This window comes from Lupinus angustifolius, chromosome LG03 (genome assembly GCF_001865875.1).
Source record: "Lupinus angustifolius cultivar Tanjil chromosome LG03, LupAngTanjil_v1.0, whole genome shotgun sequence".
In the NCBI taxonomy this organism is placed as follows: Eukaryota; Viridiplantae; Streptophyta; class Magnoliopsida; order Fabales; family Fabaceae; genus Lupinus; species Lupinus angustifolius.
The window spans coordinates 15,726,691-15,734,886 of NC_032011.1; positions in this window are offsets into that span (position 1 = coordinate 15,726,691).

The following is an 8,196-nucleotide window of genomic DNA, read 5'->3' on the forward strand; positions in this document are numbered from 1 at the left end:
CAATATCTATGGCAAGCATCTTAGACTTCTAAAAATATAATAAAGAATTATAACCTAAGTCTAATAAGACACCACTTGAGCCTTCGGCATGTTGATTGTTGAGACATCTTCAAGCTTTAATTAACTCTTTGTCTTTATCAAAACATAGACAAAACATTACTAATGCAATCCTTGACGCTTTGCACTCTCAATCATATTTTTTCAAAAACAAATCCCAATTTTATTTCCAAATACTATATTTTACGAGCTACTTTGTTTACTATTACTAATAAATATAATATTATTGTTGACCACTTAAATATAAGATTATAGAGGAGGAGATGCAAATTAATAATAATAATAATAATAATAATAATAATAATAATAGTATATTACACGAGTTTTAGTGAAATTATAGAAACGTCATTTCCTTTTTTAGACCTACACAAATCATATTTAATTACATACATTATATTGATTACCTATATAAGATAGATAAGAGAAATTTCTTAAATAAAAAATGATGACGAATGTAACTAAGTTAAACAAAATATGGTATATTGTGAAGAAAAGTCCAAATAGTATAATAGTCGATATCTATTCATTATTTTGATTAGTTACAATATAGTATAAGAGTGATTTGAACACATACTTCAATTATTGATAAAGTTTGTAAGGAACAAAAAATAATGAATAGATATTGACTCTTATACTATTTCAATTTGTCTTCACAATATATCATATTTTGTTTGACTTGATTACACTTATCATCATTTTTTATTTAATAAATTACACCTATCTCTCGTGCAAGGATAGTCAGTGTATTATATGTATAGAATTAGTGGTGGTTTGTGTAGGTTTAAAAAAGGGAGAAGTAGTTTGTATAATTGCACTAAAACTCATGAGATGTTAGTGTAATTTACTTTAATAATAAATTTAAATAAACATAAATTTTATATCAATTTTCTTCATTTAAAGTTGTATTATAATGAAGAAGTGTCAAAAATATAATTTATTGGGGTACTATCACCCTATAGATAATGAACTAATCTCTTTGGTGGTGTGTGACTACCACTCTCAAAAAGTGTAATTCCTAAGAATCGAATCATTGTTTTAGTCATTCTCAAGATCTAATGGAGCCTTACATCACTAATCCAAAACCTTGTTGGTTGCCAAAAGTATGAGCATTTTGACATCAATTTTCAGTAGTTCAAATTAACTTTAATTTTTAAAAAATAGTTTGAGAAATAATAATAAAAATTTCAATTTGAATTTCAAATAATACTATTATATAATATCATGAAATAATTATTAATTCTATCTATTCCACTATAACCTATTTGTTTACTATTATTAATAACATATTTTTCTTCACCATTTCAATATAAAATTATAGAGGTGAAGATGCAAAACTATGTTTAGTTTATTTTACTTTTTCATTTCAAAATTTAATTTTTAGGTTACTAAAGTTTTTCAATTAAGTTGTTTAAAAAGAATATAAATTTAGTTTGGGTGTACTTTTTAGCCACAAAAAAATTGATATTCTCTTTTAAATTATTAAAAAAGATTGACTTTTAACTAGGAACAACATCAAAAATATGAAAATATCTATCTGAATCCAGCCCATATTTAGCAAGTTCATCAACGATAATATTAGCTTCGTGAAATATGTGACCACAAGTTGTTTGATGGAAAGAAGACATGAGTGAACAAATTTGGTACACCAGAATAGAACAAGGTTGGGCTGCCTACATCCAACTCCGATTAATTTGACACTACATGTCGATTTAGCTATGTAGATCTTACGAAAGCCACGCTACTGAAGAATCTTTAGGCCAATTAGAATACCCCACAACTTAGCTTGAACTATTGAGTAGGCCCCTAACTGTTTTATGTATGGAAAAATGAAAGCCACGTATTAGTCACAGACCACACCTCCACAAGCAACGGTATTTTTAGAGGCACAAAAAGCGCCATCTACATTCAATTTTATCCAGTCTGAATCAGGTGGAAACCATATGATTGTCGGGGTGTTTGGAGACTCCGTACGAACTTCAACACTATTCACATGGCCGAGGTCTTTGGCTATAAGCTCAATCCTTGCAATAATTTCTGCACGGGTTTGTTTAGGATCTCCAATTACACTTTCAAAAATAAATCTATTCTTGGTTTACCAAATATTGCCGACAACAATACCAAAAAGAAGGTTCCATGCCACATCTCCCACCTTATGGTCGAGCTCCTTTAAGTTTTTGCTCCACCACTCCCTTATATCCCCATTGTAAAAAACAGGCATGTCAAATGCTATTTCAAGTATTGTTAAATGACCTCATTATATTTTTCATTGATTGATTAACTAAAGGGACAAACATCACTTTATATACATTAGAAAGATGGTTGCGTCAAAATCAAGAAACAACTAAACCAATAAACTATCCCCTAACTAACTTAATAGAATTAACCATAAGCTACCCAAAAGTGGAAAAACCCATACAAATAACAAAAAAGCACCTATAAAAACCCAAAGAAGCAACTGATGTACCGAATATGTTTTCTGATATACGGTCAGAAAACATGCGCCATGACCCAAAGGATACGGTCAGGAAACAGGCCAAGATGTTCATGCGCCTCGGTCAAGCCTTGTGTGCCACGCCCAAGTTCCTCGGTCAGGTTTGCTGTTTCAGGTCTTATGCGCCTCGATCAAGTGTCTCACTAAGTCCCACATTCCTCAGTCATACTTGATGCACCAAGACCCATGTTGATGCGCCTTGATGACTGGTTTGGTGCACCAAGGTCTATGCGCCTTGGTTAGAGAATGATGCGCCAAGTCCTATGCATTAAGCCCATAAGTGGGTGCGTAGGCCACAGTCAGAAATCGGTGTGATGTGCATCTGGCTCCTCAGTCAGGCCTATCTTGATCACGAGCCATGTTTTCATGGTCAGATTTGGTTTTTCCTCGGTCAACCTTGATTTTCCTTTGGTCATAAGTGCATGGGAAATCATTTTGAGCTATTTCCAATACCTCCACAAGCTGGAGAGTAGATATTGGATACTCCAAGCTTGGACAGAAGGTAGTTGAATGGTGAAGGGTCGAAAGCTTTTGTAAATATATCAGTAACCTGTTCCAAACTAGATATAGGCAACAAATGGAAAAGCTTTGATTGGAGTCTTTCCCTTACCACATGACAATCAATGTCAATGTGTTTGGTTCGCTAATGAAAAACAGAATTGGCTGCTATGTATCTTGCTGAGTCATTGTCACAATATAATAAAGCATGTTGAATAAATTTAATCCAAAGACTATCAAGAAGAATAGTGAGCCACTGAATTTCACAAGCATGTGAGGCTAAGGCACGATACTCAACATCTAAGGAGAATTTAGCTACTGTGTTTTGCTTCTTAGACTTCCAAGAAACAAGGGAATCTCCAAGAAAAGCACAACACCCACTAATAGATTTTCTGGAGTCAATGCAGACATCCCAGTTAGAATCACTAAAGACTTTTAATTTGATAGGATTAGATATAGGGTAGAACAATCCTTGTCCAGGATTAACCTTAATGTACCTTAGAACCCTGCAAAGAGCTTAATGATGTTGTTTAGTAGGGATAGCCATGAATTGGCTAAGCTGTTGGACAACAAAGTTGATATCAGACCTTGTGTTGGTTAGGTATAGTAACCTTCCAACTAATCTTCTATATAGGACATGGTCATGATATGAAGGGGAGTCATCCAAGTGAAGCTTTATGGTCCTAACTATAGGGGTTGGGACAAGCTTACTGTGAATGAAGCATGTGTCAACTAATATGTCAAGGACATATTTTCTTTGGCAAACAGTTATGCCACTAGTTGATCTGGTGATTTCAATTCCAAGGAAGTACTTAATAGAGCCAAGGTCTTTTATTTTGAATTGGTTGTGAAGAAGATTTCTCACATGGTCAATCTCTGCCTTATTATTTCATGTTATGACCAAGTTATCTACATAAATCAGCAGGGCATTGAAACCTTTTGTTTTAGTTTTAGTGAACAAGGACTATTCATGATGGGATTGAGTGTATCATAAGGATATAAGGGATTCAGAGAGCTTATTATACCATTGTCTTCCTGCTTGTTTTAGTCCATATAGAGACTTTTGTAGTTTGCACACTTTCTTAGGGTCAGGTGAGGGAACACCTTGAGTTATGTTCATGTAAACTTCTTCACTTAAGTCTCATGGAGAAAGGCATTATTTATATCAAGTTGGTGTATTATCCAACCTTGGCAGGAAGCAATAGCCAATAACAGCCTAACATTGGTTAGTTTAACAACAAGGGCAAAGAATTCAATGTCGTATGTTTGGTTGAATCCTTTAGCTACCAATCTAGTCTTATACCTTTCCATAGACCCATATGTCTTGTATTTGATTTTATAGACCCATTTTTAGCATATGGCCCTTTTGTCCAGGGGAAGATCAACTAGCAGCCAAGTTTTGTTGGTTTCTAAGGCATTTAGTTCTTGTTGCATAGCCTGAATCCAGTGTTCAGAGTTGATGGCTTGATTGTAGGTCTTAGGTTCTATGTTGGTAGTAATGGCCAATGTGTGTTGTAGCTCCTTATGAGGTATGAAAGCATAGGATAAAATAGAAGAGAGAGGATGGCATATGCCACTTTCTTGCTCAATGGTATTAGTAGCAAGGTTGTAGTACAAGTCTCTTAGGGAAGTTGGTAGTTGTGTGATCCTATTAGATCTCCTAATACTTTGTTATTCAGTTAGCTCAACATTAGGGCAAGATTGAGGTTCCCTCTGGTGTTGGTCAGGGCTAAGGGTAATGGCTTCATCAGTTTGACTGATGTGAGCATAGTGAGGTGTGGTAGGGAATACATCCATGTTGACGGAAGTAGGAGTAGTGTGATTAGAGAATTCAATTGTCATAAGATCACCCATGTCTCTAGTATGGATCAACTCTCTATAGGGAAATAGATCTTCATGGAAGAGTACATTTCTTGACAAGAAGACATCTCTATTCTTTAAATCATATAGGACATAGCCCTTGGTTCCAATTTTGTGCCCAAGAAAAATGCATTTCATGGCCTGGGATGTAGTTTGGTTCTGTTTTGGTTAAGGGTGGATGCAAAGCATAAGCACCCAAAGACCTTTGTTTCTAATAGGTTGGGCATGCTATTGTAAAGTAAGTCAAAGGGTGCCTTGTATTGCAGAGATGGGCTAGGAATCCTATTTATTAGGTGAGTGGCTTGTTGGACAACATATGACCCAAAAAACTTAAGTAATCTATAATGAAACAGAATAGTCCTAGTGACATTCAAGTGGTGCCTATTTTTCCTATCAACAATGGTATTCTATTAAGGGGTCTCAACACAAGAAGTTTGATGTATCATACCATGTTCCTTAAAGATGGAAGGCAAATGGAACTCAATTCCATTGTCACTTCTTATGTTTTTGACACTTTTGTCAAATTGAGTCATGACTAGTTTGATAAAGTCTTGCATTAGTCCTCTTTCCTCTCTTTTGTTTCTCATTAGGAATATCCAAGTGTGCCTAGAATGGTCATTTATGACAGATAGAAAATATTTATGACCATGAATAGAAGTATCTCTAATAGGCCCTCAAATATCCATATGTACCAAATAAAAAATGTAAGAAGTTCTATTTTTATTATTGGGGAAGGGGAGTTTGCATTGTTTCCCTAAATGGAAGTTTTCACAAACTTTGGTAGGATCATGTTTCACATAAGAGTATTTCTTACAAGCATCATTTAATATGTCTAAAGAAGGATGACCTAATCTGAAGTGCCACAAATCAAAAAAAGAATCAGCATTTATCACATTTATGTTACTCTTATGTCTAATCCTAGGGTTCCCTTTAATCACATACAAGCTATCCTTTACTTCAGCATGTCCAATCATCCTCAAGGTAGTCATATCCTAGATGGAACATTTTTAGTCATTAAAGGTTAGTTGATAACGCATATATTTGGTAAGCTTATGAATAGATATGAATTTGTATTTAAAATCAAGCACATATAAAATATTATGCGATGTTATAGAGTTAGAAAGCATAATAGTGCCAGAAATTTTTGCCAAGGTAGTTGATCCATTTGGCAGACCTATAATGATGGGTCCTATTGAGTGATATGCAGTAAATTCACTCATATTTGGACACACATAGTCTGTAGCACCAGTGTCCAAGACCCAAAAGGATGTGTTACTTGAGGTTTCTTGGTCTTCTTGAGGCTCATCAACATTTGTTTGTGCCACTGGTATGATGCTCAATTGGTTTACATGGTGATCAGCTTCATTGGTTTCCAAACTCTGCAACAGAGATGTCAGTTGGGCATATTGCTATGCTCCTAGCTTGTAACTCTTGGCCATTGGTTGTGTGTTTGTACCCTGATTGTGAATAGCATACTGTGTGGATTCATCTACAGTAGCTTTATTTATTATGTTACCTCTTTGCTTGGTTTCTTACTGCCAGTTTGGTCGTAAGCCATGCTTAAAATAGCATGCCTCAACAATATGTCTCTCCTTGCCACAGAAAGTGCACACCTTCATATTGTTGTTATTCTTGTTGAACTTGGTTGGTCCTCTTCCTCTGCCTTGACTCATGCCACTTCTTGGAAGGTTGTTTATTGATCTCCAAGGTTGTGCTGAATCACTAGAGTTGTTTCTGGAGTTTGCAGCATTGAAGAGGGTCTTAGAATTGATCACATTTGGTCCTTGCGGCCTTTCTTGCTAGAGAAGTAAACAGAATGCCTTATTTATGGATGCAGGGGCTCCATCAGTAGGATTTGTGCCTTAATGGTGTTGATCTCATCATTGAGCCCCTTCAAGAAGCAAACCACATTCTCATTCTCACGATGTTCCTTCATATTTTCAATGACTCCACATATGCATCTCATCTCACACATGCAGTTGGGTATTGGCCTTAAAGACTCAAGTTTCTCCCATTGTATTTTTAAGTGAGTGAAGTGTGAGGAGACTCCTCTATCACCATGTCTTGTGGAATGAATGTCTTGAAGCAAATCTGAGTATATGAAGTATTCTCCCTTGGAGAATCTTTCTTTCAAGTCCTCTCATAGTTCTTGTGCATTCTTAATATAGATAATGCTTTGTGAAATCTGGGGTGAGAGACATCTTGTCACATAAGAAATCACCATATTGTTGCAACGCTCCCACATGTCATATGTTGGATATGCTTGATTAGGCATTAGGATGGATCCATTGACGAACTTGTATTTGTTCTTGGAATACAATGTCCTTCTCATAGCCCTACTCCATGAGTGATAGTTGTTTCCATCAAGAGGTTGATTCACTAGGGTAGCTCTTGGGCTTTCTCCAAGGTGTAAATAGTAGGGATTGTGTATGTCGTGACTTGTGGCAGGTTGTATCTCCCTTACTTGCTCATTGATGGCTGACTCTTTCATGGCTTTCTTTTTACTAAGAAAAACAAAAGATGATGGATGGAGGGATGAAGAGGGTAACTATAGCTTTCCTTGGCCAGGAATCATGGCCTAGGTTTTGTAGAGGATTTTGTAGTGGAGGTGGTAACCCTAACCTTCAATTTGAAGGCACTAATACCATATTTTAAGTATAGTTGAATGACCTCATTATATTTTCATTGATTGATTATCTAAAGGGACAAACATCCCTTTATATACTAGAGAAATATGGTTGCTTTAGAAGCAAGCAATAACTAAACCAACAAACTATTCAGTAACTAACTTAACAGAATTAACCATAAGCTACCCAAAAGTGGAAAATACCCATACAAATAACGAAAAAGCCCCTAGAAACACCCAAAGAAGCAACTGATGTGCCAAACATGTTTTCTGATATACGCCCAAAAAACATGTGCCATGACCTAAGAGATACGGTCAGGAAATAGGCCAAGATGTTCATGTGCCTCGGTCAAGCCTTGTGTGCCACGCCCAAGTTCTTCGGTCAGATTTGTTGTGCCAGGTATTTTGCGCCTCGGTTAAGCCTTGTGTTCCATGCCCAAATTCCTCGGTCAGATTTGTTATGTCAGGTATTCTGCGCCTCGGTCAAGTGTCTCGCCAAGTCCCACATTCCTCCATCATACTTGTTGTGCCAAGTCCCATGTTGATGCGCCTTGATGACTGGTTTAGTGCGCCAAGGTCTAGGCACCTCGGCCAGAGAATGATCTTCCAAGTACCATGCGCTAAGCCCATAAGTTGATGCACCTTGATGAAAGGTTTAGTACGC